This window comes from Salmo trutta, chromosome 31 (assembly GCF_901001165.1).
Source record: "Salmo trutta chromosome 31, fSalTru1.1, whole genome shotgun sequence".
Classification (NCBI taxonomy): Eukaryota; Metazoa; Chordata; class Actinopteri; order Salmoniformes; family Salmonidae; genus Salmo; species Salmo trutta.
Window position 1 is genome coordinate 35740601 of NC_042987.1, and position 22165 is coordinate 35762765.

At 43.6% G+C, this 22165-nt stretch overlaps 1 protein-coding gene across 4 annotated transcripts in view; it reads left to right on the top strand.

The window, feature by feature from the left end:
- The window catches only part of LOC115170117 (RNA-binding Raly-like protein), a 67265-nt gene that overhangs the window by 31022 nt on the left and 14078 nt on the right, over positions 1-22165 (top strand). The gene's annotated exons all lie outside the window — the stretch shown is intronic.

The following is a 22165-nucleotide window of genomic DNA, read 5'->3' on the forward strand; positions in this document are numbered from 1 at the left end:
ATAAACTTGTAACCTCAATTTTGAGAAAATGACCTTTGAATGTTTTGGTACCAACTGGAGAGCTCTTCTTTGTTTACACACATTCAGCATCGTTCACACCCAGCTTTAGACCGACCAATCTCTTTAAGGGTTGAACCGAGCGTTCTGTCCTAACAGCAGCAGTCAAGCACCAAAGCTAATTGGCTAACATGCTAACTACTTCCAGACATAAATGTGAGAACAGCTCACTGAACATTACTCGCCCTAGCAGAGCTGGTTATGTTGTTTTATGTTATCCAGAGAGTTGATGACTGCAACTGTGCTGTCAGATTGTCAATTCATAAATTCAGAGCATTTCACTCTGGGAGTGTTCAGAGCACACACTGGACGCTGTAGCCGATAAGTAGGGTTGATCCGAGCGTTCTGACCTCACAACAGCAGTCAAGCACCCAAGCTAACTTGCTAACATTGGCTAGTTTGCTAGCTACTTCCAGACACAAATGATCACCCCACTCTGACCATTTTAGTCACCCAGCAGAGCTGGTTAGGCTCTTTTCATATTATCCAGAGCTTTGGTGACTGTAACTGTGCTGCTGCAACAATTTAATTATGTTTTTTTTGCCGACGTTTACTGACACCAGCCATATTCAAGGTGTGTTGAGCGTTCATCCCATCAGCACTCTGGCACACAGTGCTCTGAAATTGGAGTAGATGGCCAGATATGTAGCTAAACAACCAGGTTCAATGTTAGCTAGCGAAAATTAGGCTATAACTAGCAATGCAAATGTCTCTGAGATACAAATAATAAGATCATACACGTAACGTTAGCTAACGAGCCAGCCAGCTAACATTAGCTAGATAAACAGTATACTTTAACTTGAAATGAATACACCTTCTGTCAAAATTAGAAATGTGTAATATCTAAAAATGTAGCTAGCTAGACTATCTTACCCGTATACAACATGGATGGACGTATCTCCCTGTCACAGATGCCATGGTTGCCCTTAGTTTGAAAATGTAATCAGGAGACAGGTGTTTTCTCCATCTCCTTAGCTATCGTACTAATTCCACTGATTTCAAAACTCGGTCCTCCAGAAAGTGTACAGCAACACTTATGCAGCAACGCAATGCATTTAAAAAACAGCCACGTTAACACAGGATTACCTACACATACTGACCAGCTCAAATGGACAGAAGCATGCTACAGTGAGGGAAAAAAGTATTTGATCCCCTGCTGATTTTGTACGTTTGCCCACTGACAAAGAAATGATCAGTCTATAATTTTAATGGTAGGTTTATTTGAACCGTGAGAGACAGAATAACAAAAAAAATCCAGAAAAACGCATGTCAAAAATGTTATAAATTGATTTGCATTTTAATGAGGGAAATAAGTATTTGACCCCCTCTCAATCAGAAAGATTTCTGGCTCCCAGGTGTCTTTTATACAGGTAACAAGCTGAGATTAGGAGCACACTCTTAAAGGGAGTGCTCCTAATCTCAGTTTGTTACCTGTATAAAAGACACCTGTCCACAGAAGCAATCAATCAATCAGATTCCAAACTCTCCACCATGGCCAAGACCAAAGAGCTCTCCAAGGATGTCAGGGACAAGATTGTAGACCTACACAAGGCTGGAATGGGCTACAAGACCATCGCCAAGCAGCTTGGTGAGAAGGTGACAACAGTTGGTGCGATTATTCACAAATGGAAGAAACACAAAAGTACTGTCAATCAATGGTGGAACAAGCTCCCTCACAACGCCAGGACAGCGGAGTCAATCACCACCTTCCGGAGACACCTGAAACCCCAGCTCTTTAACCTGTTGGGGATAGGGGGCAGTATTTGCACGGCCGGATAAAAAACTTACCCGATTTAATCTGGTTATTACTACTGCCCAGAAACTAGAATATGCATATAATTGTTTGATTTGGATAGAAAACACCCTAAAGTTTCTAAAACTGTTTTAATGGTGTCTGTGAGTATAACAGAACTCATATGGCAGGCAAAAACCTGAGAAGATTCTGTACAGGAAGTGCCCTCTCTGACCATTTCTTGGCCTTCTACACTCTCTTTATTGAAAACAAAGGATCTCTGCTGTAACGTGACACTTTGTAAGGCTCCCATAGGCTCTCAGAAGGCGCCAGAACGTTGAATGATGACGCTGCTGTCCCAGGCTGAAAAACAGTAGCGCATTTGGATAGTGGTTGATCACACACACACACACACACACACACACACACACACACACACACACACACACACACACACACACACACACACACACACACACACACACACACACACACACACACCACACGGAAAGTATTCAGACCCCTTCCCCTTTTCCACATTTTGCTACGTTACAGCCTTATTCTAAAATTGATTAAATACATTTTTTTCCTCTTCAATCTACACACCAAACCCCATAATGACAAAGCGAAAACAGGTTTTTAGAAATAAAAAACAGAAATACCTTATTTACATAAGTATTCAGACCCTTTGCCATGAGACTCAAAATTGAGCACAGGTGCATCTTGTTTCCATTGATCATCCTTAAGATGTTTCTACAACTTGATTGGAGTCCACCTGTGGTAAATTAAATTGATTGGACATTATTTAGAAAGGCACACACCTGTCTACAGTATATAAGGTCCCACAGTTGACAGTGCATGTCAGAGCAAAAACCAAGCCATGAGGTCGAAGGAATTGTCCGTAGAGCTCCGAGACAGGATTGTGTCGAGGTACAGATTTGGGGAAGGGTACCAAAAAATGTCTACAGCATTGAAGGTCCCCAATAACACAGTGGCCTCCATTCTTAAATGGAAGAAGTTTGGAACCACCAAGACTTCTTAGAGCTGGCCACCCGGCCAAACTGAGCAATCAGGGGAGAAGGGCCTTGATCAGGGAGGTGACCAAGAGCCTGATGGTCACTCTGAAAGAGCTCTAGAGTTCCTCTGTGGAGATTTGAAAACCTTCCAGAAGGACAACCATCTCTGCAGTACTCCACCAATCAGGCCTTTATGGTAGAGTGACCAGACGGAAGCCACTCCTTAGTAAAAGGCACGACAGCCAGAACTCGACAGAAGGACTCTCAGACCATGAGAAACAAGATTCTCTGGTCTGATGAAAGCAAGATTGAAATCTTTGGCTTGAAAGCCAAGCGTCACGTCTGGAGGAAACCTTACACCATCCCTATGGTGAAGCATGGTGGTGGCAGCATCATGCTGTGGGGATGTTTTTCAGTTGCAGGGACTGGGAGACTAGTCAGGATCGAGGGAAAGATGAACGGAGCAAAGTACAGAGAGATCCTTGATGAAAACCTGCTCCAGAGCGCTCAGGACTTCAGATTTGGGCGAAGGTTCACCTTACAACAGGACAATGACCCTAAGCAAACAGCCAAGACAACGCAGGAGTGGCTTCGGAACAAATCTCTGATTGTTTTTGAGTGGCCCATTCAGAACCCGGACTTGAACCCGATCGAACATCTCTGGAGAGACCTAAAAATAACTGTGCAGCAACGCTCCCCATCCAACGTGACAGAGCTTCAAAGGATCTGCAGAGAAGAATGGGAGTAACTCCCCAAATACAGGTGTGCAAAGCTTGTAGTGTCATACCCAAGAAGACTCAAGGCTGTAATCACTGCCAAAGGTGCTTCAACAAGGGTTTTTCTTTATTTTTACTATTTTCTACATTGTAGAATAATAGTGAAGACATCAAAACTATGAAATAACACATACGGAATCATGTAGTAACTAAAAATTGATAAACAAATGAAAATATATTTTATATTCTTCAAAGTAGCTACCTTTTGCCTTGAAGACAGATTTGCACACTCTTGGGATTCTCTCAACCAGCTTCATGAGGTAGTCACCTGGAATGCATTTCAATTAACAGGTGAGCCTTGTTAAAAGTACATTTCTGGAATTTCTTTCCTTAATGCGTTTGAGCCAATCAGTTGTGTTGTGACAAGGTAGGGGTGGTATACAGAAGTTAGCCCTATTTGGTAAAAGACCAAGTCCATATAATGGCAAAAACAGCTCAAATAAGCAAAGAGAAACGATAGTCTGTCATTACTTTAAGACATGAAGGTCAGTCAATCTGGAAAATGTCAATAACTTTGAAAGTTTCTTCAAGAGCAGTCACAAAAACCATAATGTGCTATGATGAAGCTGGCTCTCATGAGGACCGCCACAGGAAAGGAAGACCCAGAGTTACCTCTGCTGCAGAGAATATGTTCATTAGAGTTACCAGTCTCAGAAATTGCAGCCCAAATAAATGCTTCACGGAGTTCAAGTAACAGATACATCTCAACATCAACTGTTCAGAGGAGACTGTGTGAATCAGGCCTTCATGGTCGAATTCATGCATAGAAACCACTACTAAAGAACACCAATGATAAGAAGAGAATTGCTTAGGCCAAGAAACACGAACATGGTTAGCTGAGGGATGGAGCTGGGGAAATGTATGCAACCACTCTTTTACATATGGTACAGTATACAATTTGAAAATAACAGCAGGAAATATCCCAGATTGTGTATTTAATACATCTCTGAATGAGGAGAGCACTAGGGCCCATCACTGAACTTTAAAACTGGAATCCTTCATGGTGAAACAGCCTCGTCCGTTTGTGAGATTAAAACACCAAAGAAGCTACTGCAAAAAACAAACACAGTGTTTTCCCTTCTGACATCATCACACGTGTGATAGAAGAGCCCAATATGTACAGATTGTTGTTTTACCACGCTGCTCCTCAGCTCTACAACTAAAACATTAATCAATATGTACAGATTGTTGTTTTACCACGCTGCACGACGCTCCTCAGCTCTACAACTAAAACATGAATCAATATGTACAGATTGTTGTTTTACCACGCTGCACGACGCTCCTCAGCTCTACAACTAAAACATGAATCAATATGTACAGATTGTTGTTTTACCACGCTGCACGATGCTCCTCAGCTCTACAACTAAAACATGAATCAATATGTACAGATTGTTGTTTTACCACGCTGCACGACGCTCCTCAGCTCTGCAACTAAAACAATAACAACGGTGGTGGGGCGACCAGTGCCGCTGTTTCCCCCTGCTGCGGATTCCATCTTTAACCTTGCAGTCAAACTGCACCCTCCCACTAACATAACGCTATGGCTTCAGATAGATGATAAGCAGGATAGAATATCAGCTGCGACCTTCTGGACTCTAGTTCATATTTAATAAGAGAAGAGGACTTGACAGGCTTTCTTATTTTTCATGGAGGAAGCAGGGAGCTAATCAATAAGTAATATGGTGAAGATGTATTGTAGAGAGAGAGACAGAAAGAGCATAGAAGTATGTGGTTTAATGCAGGGATGTGACAAATAAAAACAAATCTTTACAAATTAAAGACATTTATTTGTGGTTTTCTGTTAAAAAGAAAGTAATATTTCATAAAATTCCACTTCAAATCCTATTGTGTGGTATGGCCGATAGGTGGCAGTCAAACAGTAGGGCGGTATCTGGAATCTGCTTTGAGGCAGGTAAAATTAAGTCCCTTAGACAACCGTTCATTCACGTTAACTCGTGTCCCTTCCATTCGTTATGTGTATTAGCGACTCAAAACTAAAAAAATAAACGTAACCAGGTGATCACAGTTCTTCTCCCTACGTTCTCTTTTCCCTCCACCTCTCTCTCTACACACGTGTGCTGCTCACCTCCCATTAGACCTACAGAAATGACTGCCTAGAAAGACGTGTCTAACTGACGGTATGCACTAAACAGAACTGAAAACAAGATACATTTTTTTGCCAAATCACGACAGCTTTAAAACAAATTCTAAATGGACTGGTTGATTACAGTAGGGAAACATGAGTTCCAACCACGCGCTGCAGTTAGGAATAAGAAATGCGTGTTGTCTATTTTAGGCTTTTTTTGCTTAGTGCGCAGCTGTAGTGTGCCACGTAGATTTACACCCCCCCTTCCCTAAACCTAGGCAGGTTCCAGACTGAAATATGCAACAAAAACATTGTTTCGATGAAGTCAAATTGCATATTCATTAGTCTATAGGGGCCTACTTTGTTCCATGTTTAACAAACACCTGCCCACCAAGTTTAAGCTCACAAATCAAACACAGAGCAAAAGAAAACACGTGCATCTATTGGTTAAAAAAGGGAAGAATTTATGCTTTGTAATTGCTGTTAACTGTATGTCTCAACTCCCTGCTCAAAACACTGGAAGAATTTTCACAGAATTATCGCTATGAATCACTGTAATGTTTGTTTATGTGTTAAATAATCCCATACGGGATGGGTTGCCAACTGGTGATTTGACATAAAAATTTAAACGTAATCTATTCATTCATAAAGGGAATAAAACCCTGTTAAAACGGGAGTAAACGGTGAACAGTGATATTGATAAGCGAGACGCAACATTCCAACTGTTAACTATGATGGCGTGTGGGGCGTTTATATCAGGCAAATCATTTGAAAGATGCTGCATTAATGTTAAGGATAAAATGTTGTTAAAACGTTTGATTAATGTAATCTACTTGAAACAGAGCGCCATCATGTGGTGGTCTCTGAAAGAGGTGCTGGTTTAGATTGTAGGTACATCTGTCCCAGTTAGAGGACAGAAATGACCAGTAGGAGAGAGTTACAGTCCACACTTTATTACCTCACACCAAACAGACACACGACAAACAGGAAGAAGAGACTAGTGGTAGTGAAAGTGGATTATGGTCAGTGACACACGGTTAGGAAGTCCAGGGTGGAGGCTTGTCCTTGTAGGAAAGGTTCATTGGTGAATTGTGTTGAGGTGGTGCAGAGTTCTTCTGACCTTTTGTATCTCTGGACCTCTATGTCCAACTAAAGAACAGACTGTTGAGGGTTTGAGATCCCCACCAGGTAAAGAATGTGATTGGCTGACCCCCTAGCAATGGAGTAGCCAAGGACAGAGGTGTGAAACCGGGGGATGGTAGCCTCTGCTGGGGACAGAGTCCTAAAGTTTATCTCTATCTCCCAGGGCCAGAGAGAAGATCTGTCTCCAACTCCCTGAGAGAGGGTCTGTCTCTAACTCCCAGAGAGAGGGTCTGTCTCTAACTCCCAGAGAGAGGGTCTGTCTCTATCTCCCAGAGAGAGGGTCTGTCTCTATCTCCCAGAGAGAGGGTCTGTCTCTATCTCCCAGAGAGAGGGTCTGTCTCTATCTCCCAGAGAGAGGGTCTGTCTCTATCTCCCAGAGAGAGGGTCTGTCTCTAACTCCCAGAGAGAGGGTCTGTCTCTAACTCCCAGAGAGAGGGTCTGTCTCTAACTCCCAGAGAGAGGGTCTGTCTCTAACTCCCAGGGCCAGAGAGAGGGTCTGTCTCTAACTCCCAGGGCCAGAGAGAGGGTCTGTCTCTAACTCCCAGGGCCAGAGAGAGGGTCTGTCTCTAACTCCCAGGGCCAGAGAGAGGGTCTGTCTCTAACTCCCAGGGCCAGAGAGAGGGTCTGTCTCTAACTCCCAGGGCCAGAGAGAGGGTCTGTCTCTAACTCCCAGGGCCAGAGAGAGGATCTGTCTCTAACTCCCAGGGCCAGAGGCTCTGTCTCTAACTCCCAGAGAGAGGTTCGGTCTCTCTCCCAGGACCAAAGAGAGGGGTTTTCTACACTATCCTATTTTCTTCCACCTCTGACACTTGTAGAAGTAGGAAAGGGTTAAAAAAAAGAGCAAAGCTGCAGAATAATAGCAGATGCAGAGAATGACATTTTCCCAGATTACAAAAGATGTGTGTGTTTGTGTGAGTGTGTGTGTGCATGTGCTTATGTTTGTGATCATGATACTGCTGTGGGTTTGGCCAGCAGGTGAGGAGAGGCTTGAATGCTTGAGTGAATTTAATAGCCATATGAGAGACGGAGCTCAGGCTTTCTATTCATTCACTCAGGTTAATTTCACCAGCCAGGGCCCCATTTCCATCACAATGACTTTGAGTGTGTATATTATTTGCATATGCCACTTAATCATACTGGGGGAGCTAACAGGAACTGAGAATATTTTGATCCAGATAAAGATATCTACTGACTCCAGATAGTGTGCCCCCTGTGATGCGTTGGGCAGACTGTACCAACCTCTGGAGAGCCCTGCCGTTGCGGAAGGTGCAGTTGCCGTACCAGGCGGTGATACAGCCCGACAAGATGCTCTCAATTGTGCATCTGTAAAAGTTCCTGAGGGTCTTAGGGGCCAAACCGAATTTCTTCAGCCTCCTGAGGTTGAAGAGGCACTGTTGCGCCTTCTTGTGTGGACCACACTGTCTGTGTGAACCATTTCAGATCGTCAGGGATGTGTACGTCAAGGAACTTGACGCTTTCCACCTTCTCTACTGCGGTCCCCGTCAATGTGGATAAGGGCATGCTCCCTCTGCTGTTTCCTGAAGTCCATGATCAGCTCCTTCATTTTGTAGGGTACAGACCCAGGGCCTCAAGCTTAATGATGAGCTTAGAGATTACTATGGTGTTGAAGGCTGAGCTATAGTCAATGCACAGCATTCTGACGTAGGTATTCCTCTTGTCCAGATGGGATAGGGCAGTGTGCAGTGCGATGGCGATTGCATCGTATGTGGATCTATTGGGGTAAGCAAATTGAAGTGGGTCTAGGGTGTCAGGTAAGGTAAAGGTGATATGATCCTTGACTAGTCTCTCAAAGCACTTCATGATGACAGAAGTGTTATGGGGCGATAGTCATTTAGTTCAGCTACCTTTGCTTTCTTGGGTACAGGAACAATGGTGGATGGTGTCCGTAAACACTCCAGCCAGCTGGTCTGTGCATTTCTGTCTGGAATAAAGCCCTTTTGTGGAGAAATCTGATTGGCTGGGCCTGGCGCCCAAGTGGGTGGGCCTATGTCGTCCTAGGCCCACCCATGGCTGCGCCCCTGCCCAGTCATGTGAAATCCATAGATCAGGGCCTAATTTATTTATTTCAGTTGACTGATTTCCTTCTATGAACTGTAACTCTGTAAAATCTTTTAAATTGTTGCATGTTGCCTTTCTATTTTCATCAGTATACTTTTTGGACTATTCCATTTGTTCCATTGCACAAGACATGCTCAATAAAGTGGAAGTAAAGTTTTTTAACACTAGAAAAGCTGGGCCTCGAGCCCCTTTGAGCCAATGAGCAGTCATTTTAACTCAAACATTCTAAGAGTCTAAAAAATGTAATTCATATATACATATGTAAAAACTTCATCCTTTTTTCAGGATCCTGTCTTTCAAAGATAATTCGTAAAAATCCAAATAACTTCACAGATCTTCATTGTAAAGGGTTTAAACACTGTTTCCCGTACTTGTTCAATGAACCATAAACAATTGAAAAGATGGCGCCGACAGAGAACGTCAACTTACCAACATTGTGACCAGGAATACGACTTTCCCGAAACGGATCCTCTGTTTGGACCACCACCCAGGACAATGGATCGGATCCCAATAGGCGACCCAAAACAACGGCGCAGCAGCAGGGGCAGACAGAGCGGTCTTCTGGTCAGGCTCGGTAGACGGGCACATCGCTCACCGCTCCCGAGTATACTACTCGCCAATGTCTAGTCTCTTGACAACAAGGTAGACGAAATTCGAGCAAGGATTGCCTTCCAGAGAGACATCAGAGATTGTAACATTCTCTGTTTCACGGAAACATGGCTCACTCGGGATACGTTGTCAGAGTCGGCACAGCCCCCCAGCTTCTTCACGCATCGCGCTGACAGAAACAAACATCTCTGGTAAGAAGAAGGGCGGGGGTGTATGCCTTATGATTAACGAGTCGTGGTGTGATCATAACAACATTCAGGAACTCAAGTCCTTTTGTTCACCTGACCTAGAATTCCTTACAATCAAATGCCGACCACATTATCTACCAAGAGAATTATTTTCGATTATAATCACAGCCGTGTATAACCCCCCCCCTCCCAAGCAGACACCTCGACGGTCCTGAAAGAACTTATTTTGACTCTATGTAAACTGGAAGCCATATATCCTGAGGCTGCATTTATTGTAGCTGGGGATTTTAACAAAGATAATCTGAAAACAAGGCTCCCTAAATTTTATCAGCATATGGAATGCGCGACCCAGGCTGACAGCATTCTGGATCATTGTTACTCTAACTTGCATGACGCATACAAAGCCCTCCCTCGATCTCCTTTCGGCAAATCTGACCACGACTCCATTTTGTTGCTCCCAGCCTATAGACAGAAAGTAAAACAAGAAACGCCCGTGCTCGGGTCTGTTCAACGCTGGTCCGACCGATCGGATTCCACGCTTCAAGATTGCTTCGATCACGTGGACTCAACATTGATGTATACGCTGATTCGGTGAGCGAGCTTATTAGCAAGTGCATCGGTGATGTTGAACCCACGGTGACTATTAAAACCTTCCCCAACCAGAAACCGTGGATTGATGGCAGCATTCGCGCAAAACTGAAAGCATGAACCACTGCTTTTAATCATGGCAAGTCCACGGGAAACATGACCGAATACAAACAGTGTAGCTATTCCCTCCGCAAGGCAATCATACAAGCTAAGCGTCAGTATATAGACAAAGTAGAGTCGCAATTCAACGGCTCAGACACGAGACGTATATGGCAGGGTCTACAGTCAATCACTGATTACAAAAAGAAAACCACAGACGTCTTGCTCCCAGACAAATTAAACAACTTATTTTCTCGCTTTGAGGACAATAGAGTGCCACTGACACGGCCTGCTACCAAAACCTGCGGACTCTCCTTCACTGTGAGTAAAACATTTAAATGTGTTTGCCCTCGCAAGTCTGGTGTGTTTACGGACATATTCAATCAATCCCTATCCCAGTCTGCTGTTCCCACATGCTTCAAGAGGGCCACCATTGTTCCTGTTCCCAAGAAAGCTAAGGTAACTGAGCAAAACGACTATCGCCCCGTAGCACTCATTTCCGTCATCATGAAGTGCTTTGAGAGACTAGTCAAAGATTATATCACCTTCACCCAACCTTACACCCTAGACCCACTCCAATTTGCTTACTGCCCCAATAGGTCCACAGACTATGCAATCGCAATCACACTGCACACTGCCCTAACCCATCTGGAAAAGAGGAATACCTATGTAAGAATGCTGTTCATCGATTACAGCTCAGCATTTAACACTATAGTACCCTCCAAACTCGCCCTGTGCAACTGGGTCCTGGACTTTTTGACGGGCTGCCCCCAGGTGGTGAGGGTAGGAAACAACATCTCCACCCCGCTGATCCTCAACACTGGGGCCCCACAAGGGTGCGTTCTCAGCCCTCTCCTGTACTCCCTGTTCACCAATGACTGCGTGACCATGCACGCCTCAAACTCAATCATCAAGTTTGCAGAAGACACTACAGTGGTAGGCTTGATTACAAACAACAACGAGACGGCCTACAGGGAGGAGGTGAGGGCCCTCGGAGTGTGGTGTCAGGAAAATAACCTCACACTCAACTTCAACAAAACAAAGGAGATGAACGTGGACTTCAGGAAACAGCAGAGGGAGCAGCCCCCTATCTACATTGACGGGACAGTAGTGGAGAGGGTGGAGAGTTTTAAGTTCCTCGGCGTATACATCACAGACAAACTGAAATGGTCCACCCACACAGACAGCGTCATGAAGAAGGTGCAACAGCGCTTCTTCAACCTCAGGAGGCTGAGGAAATTTGGCTTGTCACCAAAAACACTCAAACTTTTAAAGATGCACAATCGAGGTCGGGCTGTATCACCGCCTGGTACGGCAACTGCACCGCCCACAACTGTAAGGCTCTCCAGAGCGTAGTGAGGTCTGCACAACGCATCACGGGGGCAAACTACCTGCCCTCCAGGACACCTACACCACCCGATGTCACAGGAAGGCCAAAAAGATCATCAAGGACAACAACCACCCGAGCCACTGCCTGTTCACCCCACTATCATCCAGAAGGCGAGGTCAGTACAGGTGCATCAAAGCTGGGACCGAGACTGAAAAACAGCTTCTATCTCAAGGACATCAGACTGTTAAACAGCCATCACTAACATTGAGTGGCTGCTGCAAACATACTGACTCAAACTCTAGCCACTTTAATAATTCAAAATTGGATGTTATAAATGTATCATTAGTCACTTTAAACAATGCCACTTTATATAATGTTTACATACCCTACATTACTCATCTCATATGTATATACTGTACTCTATACCATCTACTGCATCTTGCCTATGCCGCACAGCCATCACTCATCCATATATTTATATGTACATATTCTTATTCATTCCTTTACACTTGTGTGTATAGGGTAGTTGTTGTGAAATTGTTAGATATTACTGCGATCGGAACTAGAAGCACAAGCATTTCGCTACACTTGCATTAACATCTGCATGTGACCAATAAAATTTGATTTGAATTAATGAACATGCACTTGTGGAACGGTCATTAGGACACTAACATCTTACAGACGGTAGGCAATTAAGGTCACAGTTATGAAAACTTAGGACACTAAAGAGGCCTTTCTACTGACTCTGAAAAACACCAAAAGAAAGATGCCCAGGGTCCCTACTCATCTGGGTGAACATGCCTTAGGCATGCTGCAAGGAGGCATGAGGACTGCAGATGTGGCCAGGGCAATAAATTGCAACGTCCGTACTGTGAGACGCCTAACACAGTACTACAGGGAGACAGGACGGACAGCTGATCGTCCTCGCAGTGGCAGGCCACGTGTAACAACACCTGCACAGAGTCGATACATCCGAACATCACACCTGTGGGACAGGTACAGGATGGCAACAACAACTGCCCGAGTTACACCAGGAATGCACAAACCCTCCATCAGTGCTCAGACTGTCTGCAATAGGCTGAGAGAGGCTGGACTGAGGGCTTGTAGGCCTGTTGTAAGGCAGGTCCTCACCAGACATCACCGGCAACAATGTCGCCTATGGGCACAAACCCACCGTCGCTGGACCAGACAGGACTGGCAAAAAGTGCTCTTCACTGACAAGTCACGGTTTTGTCTCACCAGAGGTGATGGTCGGATTCGCGTTTATCGTCTAAGGTATGAGCGTTACACCGAGGCCTGTACTCTGGAGCGGGATCGATTTGGAGGTGGAGGATCCGTCATGGTCTTGGGCAGTGTGTCACAGCATCATCGGACTGAGCTTGTTGTCATTGCAGGCAATCTCAACGCTGTGTGTTACAGGGAAGACATCCTCCTCCCTCATGTAGTACCCTTCCTGCAGGCTCATCCTGACATGACCCTCCAGCATGACAATGCCACCACGCACAGAACAAGCAGTATGGCTGATTTCCTGCTAGACAGGAATGTCAGTGTTCTGCCATGGCCAGCGAAGAGCCCGGATCTCAATCCCATTGAGCACGTCTGGGACCTGTTGGATCAGAGGGTGAGGGCTAGGGCCATTCCCCCCAGAAATGTCCGGGAACTTGCAGGTGCCTTGGTGGAAGAGTGGGGTAAAATCTCACAGCAAGAACTGGCAAATCTGGTGCAGTCCATGAGGAGGAGATGCACTGCAGTACTTAATGCAGCTGGTGGCCACACCAGATACTGACTGTTACTTTTGATTTCGACCCCCCTTTGTTCAGGGACACATTATTCCATTTCTGTTAGTCACATGTCTGTGGAAATTGTTCAGTTTATGTCTCAGTTGTTGAAGCTTGTTATATTCATACAAATAAACGCAGTTGACAGTGAGAGGACGTTTCTTTTTTTTGCTGAGTTTATATATACACACACACTGTGTATGTATATATATATATATATATATATATATATATATATATATATATATATATATATATATATATATATATATATTTATATATATATATATATATTTATATTTATATATATATATATATTTATATATATTTATATTTATACTTCATTTGTTCGTTTTCAAATTTGAGAACATGGAGACATTGACATCAATACAACATCCACAGTTCATTATCGCACCCCACCGATACACAAAAGAGAAAATAAAATACAATGAATAACATAAAGTAGGTGTCATAATAACAATGGAATCCCATCTGCACACTGTAGCCACTGACATAACTACCTATACCGAGAAAAAAAATGATTAAAATAGCCATTCTCCACAAGCGGCTCAGACACCATCTGGCCCATGACATCATCTCCCAGTCCTGGCCACGGGACCCGAAGGGGGCCACACATTCCCACCCCTGCATCCAACTCACTCGACTCCTGTCACAAGTTTGGCAATAAGTTGGTCAATTGAATCAAGTGTGCTAGGGCAAGGGAAAAGACCTGCAGCCCGCTGGCCTCCCAGGTGTGTTGTGAAATTTGTTATGAATGTATTGTAATAACTGCCTTCATTTTGCCGGAACCCCAGGAAGAGTAGCTGCTGCGTTGGCAGGAACTAATGGAGATCCATAATAAACCCCAGGAAGAGTAGCTGCTGCCTTGGCAGGAACTAATGGAGATCCATAATAAACCCCAGGAAGAGTAGCTGCTGCCTTGGCAGGAACTAATAGAGATCCGTAATAAATACAAATACAAAATACAAATACCAGGAGAATCCGGTCCATACATTGGCTCGGGGAAAACAAGGCAACAGTGCTTGGATAACAGAATATAAAAAAATAGCAAAGAAAATGAAACGGGTATGACAGTAACAGTGGATTCCTAAAAACACATCGCAGCCTCTTACATAGGACATGACTGCCTATACTAAAATGTGAGCGCTAAACTATGTAAAAGATAGGCTCTCTACATGTTCAATGAAAGGGGACCACGTCAGGCCAAAGTTCTCTCAGGACCCTTGCAAAGTGTATCTAACCATTTCAAGTGGCAGAGATGACATCGTTTCCTTAACCCACTGCGTAAGAGAAGGAGGTCTTGCCGACTTCCGATTAAAAAGGAGGTCAAGACGACGAGCTAAAAGTGAAGCAAATGCTACATTTCATGTATGTTATCGGAAAAAATAATCCTTTGGTTGTGTTTATGAAGGTCTTGGGTAACATTAGAATACAAACAAATCTAATTTCCAAGAACCCAATAGCATTTTCACGAGTTTATGTGTGGAGCGCGTGGAACAGTGGTTATTCTTGGAAAAACTTTGATTTTGAAATAGAGCTCATCTCTTCCATTTTGAGAGTTAATTGGCAATGGTGAGGGTTTGGGAAACCTCAGCATCTTCTCTTTCTCATACTATATAGAAAGAAAAACATCTTACCTGCATGTGACTCTGTAGGTGTAGGAGGATTTGAAAAAAGTGACTTTCTGGAAAAAATGACGTCCTCTTAAAACTGCTGATGACACATTGTTTGTGATATCAAAATTCTTACAACATATGTTTGTTAAATATACTTATTTAGGAAAAGTCAAGGACAGAGGCGGGTATGACTTTTAAAATGGCAGGGATATTTGAATTCTAAATTCATATTTAGTCAAAACAACTCACTTCCAGTGTTAAAAGAAAAGCTACTATTTGAACCCTGGTCTGATTGGAGTATGAGGTAAGATGGTCTTTGGTTTTAGTCATTTATTTCTGAAACCCAGAGGTTTCCTGCTTGCCTTGTGCCATTCCGACAGGAGAGGAGAGCTCTCTAATGGTGCTTGAGCGCCTTGTTGTGTCTGTTATTATAACTACAGTACAGGATTGTGCATTGATTCTTGTGTATTGTTTGGGTGTAGTTTAGTATGCATTTCAAGTGTATTGTCCTGATTGAGGTTTGTATATGTATGTTTTTAACAAACACATTTCCAGAGACTTATGCAGGGTTGGCAGTAATTTATAGCATTTTATTATCTTGAACCAGACTAGAGAAAATATCACAATTGTATGCATATTCTTTCAACCCTTGCATATGTATCCATGAAAATGTTACTTAAATAGTTCTCTGCATCCGTATGATCAAGTTGATAGTTCTTATTCTGGATAATATATATTTTCTTGAATTGTAATTTAAATAAGTTGTTTAAAATCAATAGGAGGATCATGTAGTGTCTATCTCTACATGTCAGTCCACTCTGACATGGTGATTGATTTGTAATATTACTGATTTTAGCAGTGGTAATACAGTTATACTAGCCTGGTCCCAGATCTGTTTGTGCTGTCTTTCCATAGAAGTTATACAGCACAAACAGATCTGGAACCAGGCTACAGTTACTATTTACGTGAGTGGACTGCACTTTCCTAATGTGAACACTAGGTGGTGGTAGCGGAGTAGATATGGAAGCTACTACAGCACTTGTCTCAGTTGTGAAACACATCTTATTAACATTCAACAGCTTCACGTTATCTTTCCTGAGAACACATTGTGATATCTGATATTTGTACTTTAAAGCGGGAATTCTTAATTGGTGGAACTACCACGCCCGTTTGAAATATTACAACAACAAATACGTTTCTGCAAACAACTAACAGTTTTTTCCCCCCTTGGACATCGCTGTCCTCGCGATAGAACAGCAGAATATATACTGCAATTTCTTTTATCACGTTGTGCGACGCTCCTCACCTCCACCTCGTCAACAAAACAATAGCAACGACCATGGGGCGGACAGCTGTTTCCCCCACTTCGGACCATCTTTGCCTGTAACTCAACTGAATCTCATGTTGTGAATATAGTGGATAAAATTCTGATAGTTTGCCTAATTTCAGTTTATGTGACAAAACAAGCAAGTATAGTGAATAGAATCCTTCTAGCATCTAAACCATTGTGAAATATATTTTCCATAACAAAAAATATTGTATTTTCAGCTGTTTAAAGCTGGTGGTGTACAAAACCAAAAGTAAAAGATGCAAAAACAAAACTTAAAAACGGGAAGCATAGAAATCACACATATAGAACAGATCTTCCTCTTCTTAGACTTGCTTTCCATGATAATTACAGATCTATAAGTCACATTTCTATGGGAATTTTGTTGGGTTGGCCAAAAAGTTACATATTGCAGCTTTAAAATGTATAGAGAAAGGTTAGAAATATCTTGGTCTAGGGGGGAAAAAAGTCTTTGTTCAATGATACATGAATGCCAGGACAGTCTAACTGAAAAGTTATACTACTTCAAGAGAATACAAATTGACTGGTGTAAAGTCAGTGGGCTATTGAAAGAGACAAGTTGGTAATGATGAGCCTCTTTTCTTGTGTGGAAGAAAAGGTTAGACGATAAAGATGTCATCCAGGAGAGACAGAGGCCTCTATTTTCAACAGGCTTCATTGTTCTTTCTGTGTGATGGTGAAATGAGCATGGATTTGAATCGTTTGCAACATTTGACAGTCATTGAAAAGATGGTCTCAATACACTGGGTACAATGAGTCTCCGAAGGTGTGGTTTGGGTATAGCCGGTTTCAAGAGGTCTAATCTTGGTCTGAAACTGGGTCTTGAGAGCTCTAGACAACTACAGACATGTGACCTTCTATTGAAGACCTTTGTTGGATGGTGTGGCCGCTCCTACTTGGAACTGAATGTTAAGAAAACCAAGCATATGGCTATTGACTTCTACCAATCATATGGCTACTGGAGCTCACTGACACCAATGAGGACTCTTATCAATGGTGAGCCAGTGGAGACCATTGATCAGTACAAATATTTTGGCACTTTCCTTGACAGCAAACTAAGTTGAGGCCAATGTGGATGCTATGTGTGCAAAGGGAAATTGGTGCTTGTTCTTCCTGAGGAATCTCTGCAGTCTCAGAGTGGATAACACTATTTTCAACAGATCATTCATTGAATCCATTTTAACGTTCAACATGATCTGCTGGTTCAGTAATCTAAACCTAAAGAGTAAGAACAGGCTGGGTAACATTGTGAAACTAGGTAGCAGGATCATTGGTACAAACCTAACCTTTCACCTGTATCAGATGAGTCATTCGCAAGGCACAATCCATTCTGAGGGACTTCCAGCATTCCTTGTTTGATTCATTTATTTTGCTTCTCTACAGAGCACAGGTCACAACTATCCTTCATGCATGCTGCTATCAGCTTTCTCAATAAGATGTAGTAGTAGTGTTTAGGTACACGCTGACCCTATTCATGTGTGTTTTAGAGGTCTACTGTTATTTACATTTTTGTTTTGTTTGTTCTTTGGGAGGATAGATAGATCAGCTTTGATATTGCAGATAAATTGTGGCTTCCATCAATGTAATTGTCTGCATAATTTCCAATCAACCATATATATTTTTTGTAAATATATACATTACATGACCAAAAGTATGTGGACACCTGCTTGTCGAACATCTCATTCCAAAATCAAAGGCATTAAACATGGAGTTGGTCCCCCGTTTGCTGCTATAACAGCCTCCACTCATCTGGGAAGGCTTTCCACTAGATGATGGAACATTTCTGCGGGGACTTAGTGAGGTCTGGCACTGATTTTGGGCGATCAGGCCTGGCTCAAAGTCGGCATTTGAATTCATCCCAAAGGTGTTCGATGGGGTTGAGGTCAGGGGCTCTGTGCAAGCCAGTCAAGTTCTTCCACACCGATCTCAACAAACCATTTCTGTATGGACCTCGCTGTGTGCACGGGGCATTGTGATCCTGAAACAGGAAAGGGCCTTCCCCAAACTGTTGTCACAAAGTTGGTAACACAGAATTGTCTAGAATGTCATTGTATACTGTAGCGTTAAGATTTCCCTTCACTGGAACTATGGGGCCAAGCCCGGACAATGAAAAACAACCCCAGACAATTATTCTTCCTCCACCAAACTTTACAATTGGCACTATGCATTCGGGCAGGTAGCATTCTCCTGGCATCTGCCAAACCCGTCCGTCGGAGTGCTTCCGACGTCCGTCGGAGTGCCAGATGGTGAAGCGTGATTAATCACTCCAGAGAATGCGTTTCCACTGCTCCAGAGTCCAATGGTGGCGAGCTTTACACCACTCCAGCCAATGTTTGACATTGCGCATGGTGATCTTAGACTTGTGTGCGGCCATGGAAACCCATTTCATGAAGCTCCCGACGAACGTTTCTTGTGGTGACGTTGCTTACAGAGGCAGTTTGTGACTGGGTAGTGAGTGTTGCAACTGAGGACAGACGATTTTTACGTATTACATGCATCAGCACTCGGCAGTCCCATTCTGTGAGCTTGTGTGGCCTACCACTTCGCGGCTGAGCCATTGTTGCTCCTAAACGTTTCCACTTCACAATAACAGCACTTACAGTTGACCGGGGCAGCTCTAGCAGGGAAGAAATTTGAGGAACTGACCTATGACGGTGCCACGTTGAAAGTCACTGAGCTCTTCAGTAAGGCCATTCTACTGCCAATGTTTATTATCTCTTCATGGTGTCTGCTCGATTTTATACACTATCAGCAACGGGTCTGGCTGAAATACCAGAATCCATGTCACGGTTGTCGAAAGGAGGAGCGGACCAAAGTGCAGCGTGTGTGTCGTTCCACATTTTATTTTCAGAGTGAAACTATGCGATACATACAAATAAACTGAAATACAAAACAAAACCCCGTGACGCAGAGGTGAAACATACACTTCTCAAAAACAATCTCCCACAAACCCAGGTGGAAAAAACCCGACTTAAGTATGATCTCCAATTAGAGACAACGAGGACCAGCTGCCTCTAATTGGAGATCATCCCAAACAAACCAACATAGGAATACAAAACTAGAACCTAACATAGAAATAGAAAACAGAATACAACAAAGAACTACAAATCTCGAATGCCCACCCAAATCACACCCTGACCTAACCAAAATAGAGAAACAAAATGTCTCAGGTCAGGGAGTGACAGTACCCCCCCCCCCCCCCCCCCAAAGGTGCGGACTCCCGGCCGCAAACCTGAACCTATAGGGGAGGGTCCGGGTGGGCATCTACCTATGGTGGCGGCTCTGGTTCGGGGCGTAGCCCCCACTCCGCCCGCTGATCCCTCCGCTTTTGTGTCGCCGGAGGTACCAGACCGTGGATCTTCGCCGGAGGCTCCGGGCCATGGATCATCACTGGAGGGTTCGGACCATGGATCATCACTGGAGGCTTCATACGTGGAGCCGGAACAGGTCTCACCGGACTAGGGAATGTCGCTAGAGGCTGGGTGCGCAGAGCAGGCACAGGGTATACTGGGCCGTGGAGGCGCTTATTGCTGGCACAACTCGTCCTGGCTGGATGCTTACTTTAGTCTGGCAAGGGCGGGGTTGCTGGCACAGGACGAACTGGGCTGTGCAGGCTCACTGGCGACACCGTGCGTAGAACTGGCGCAGGATATACTGGGCCTTGGAGGCACTCTGGAGGTCTGGAGCTTATGACTGGCACAACCCGTCCTGGCTGGACGCCCAGTCTAGCCCAGCAAGTGCAGGGCGCCGGAACAGGTCGCACTGGTTTGTGCTGGCGAACTGGGGGTACCGTGCGTAGAGCTGGCGCAGGATAACCTGGTCCGAAGAGATGCACCGGAGACCAGGAACGCTGAGCCGGCACAATCCTTCCTGGCTGAATGCCAACTCTAGCACGGCCACTGCGGGGAGCTTGCACAGAGCACACCGGGCTGTGGATGCGCACTGGAGACACCGTGCGCATTACCGCATAACCCGGTGCCTGACCAGTCCTATTCTCCCCACAGTAAGCAAGGGGAGTTGGCTCAGGTCTCCACCCTGACTGTGCCAATCTCCCCGTGTGCCCCCCTTAATTTTTTTGGGGGGGCTGCCTCTTGTGCTTGCCTCATTGCCAGGCTAGTTCCTCTTCTCGTCGCCGCTCTGCTCTCGCTGCCTCCACCTGTTCCCATGGGAGGCGATCCCATCCAGCCTGGATCTCCTCCCACGTCCAGGATCCCTTGCCGTTCAGAATGTCCTCCCAGGTCCAATCCTGATCACGCTGCTTGGTCCTTTGGTGGTGGCAGATTCTGTCACGGTTGTCGAAAGGAGGAGCGGACCAAAGTGCAGCGTGTGTGTCGTTACACATTTTATTTTCAGCGTGAAACTATGCGATACATACAAATAAACTGAAATACAAAAACAACAACCCGTGACGCAGAGGTGAAACATACACTTCTCAAAAACAATCTCCCACAAACCCAGGTGGAAAAAACCCACTTAAGTATGATCTCCAATTAGAGACACCGAGGACCAGCTGCCTCTAATTGGAGATCATCCCAAACAAACCAACATAGAAATACAAAACTAGAACCTAACAACATAGAAATAGAAAACATAGAATACAACAAAGAACTACAAATCTTGAATGCCCACCCAAATCACACCCTGACCTAACCAAAATAGAGAAACAAAACGTCTCTCTCAGGTCAGGGCGTGACAATCCATCCACTAATTTGAAGGGATGTCCACATACTTTTGTATGTATATATATATATATATATATATATATATATATATATATGTATACATATATACACACACACACACACACACACACACACACACAATACCAGTCAAAAGTTTGGATACACCTACTCATTCCATGGTTTTTCTTTATTTTTACTATTTTCTACATTGTAGAATAATAGTGAAGATATCACAACTATGAAATATCACATATGGAATCATGTGGTAACCAAAAAAAATGTTAAACATCAAAATATATTTTATATTTGAGATTCTTCAAAGTAGCCACCCTTTGCCTCGATGACAGCTTTGCCGTTTAATCCTTTTTTTGTCCCAAGTTCTGAACTTTTCTATTCACATAGTTTCTACAGATTGTAAATTAAGATACACATTTTTACTAAGAGTATTATTGATCTATTGACTATGACTATTCAAAATCACCCAGTAGTGCTATTTGCGGAATCAGCTCCAGGTAAATGTTGTACTTCTTCAGCCATTCTTAAACATGCGACCAAAAACAAACTACGTATGGACAGTACCAAAACAAATGATCTAATGATTCTGTCTCTTCGCAGAAAAATCTGTATCCCCCATATATATAACATTCTATTTGTTGCAAGAATTTTGTAAAATAATTTAAATTGAAAAACGAAGTTTTAAATCCGGCATTGATTTGTGTATCAGTTCAGAAACCATGTGTCATTGGAACAAACTATTTTGCAATCTGTACAGCTGTCAATTCTTTGGTCTTTAAGTGAAGCTGGTATACTTTTTTATTTATCATAATGTTCTTTAACCAGTTTTTGTCTTTTGGTCTTTAATGCAGAGTTTCTTACTTACTCCCCCTTTCCGCTTGCTTCTTGCATTATTGCGGAAATTGTAACGTTCGTCGTATAGAGGGGACTAAGGCGTGGCGTGTTGAGTGCACATAATTATTCTTTAATGAAAAACGAAACACTTTACAAAGAAACAAAAAC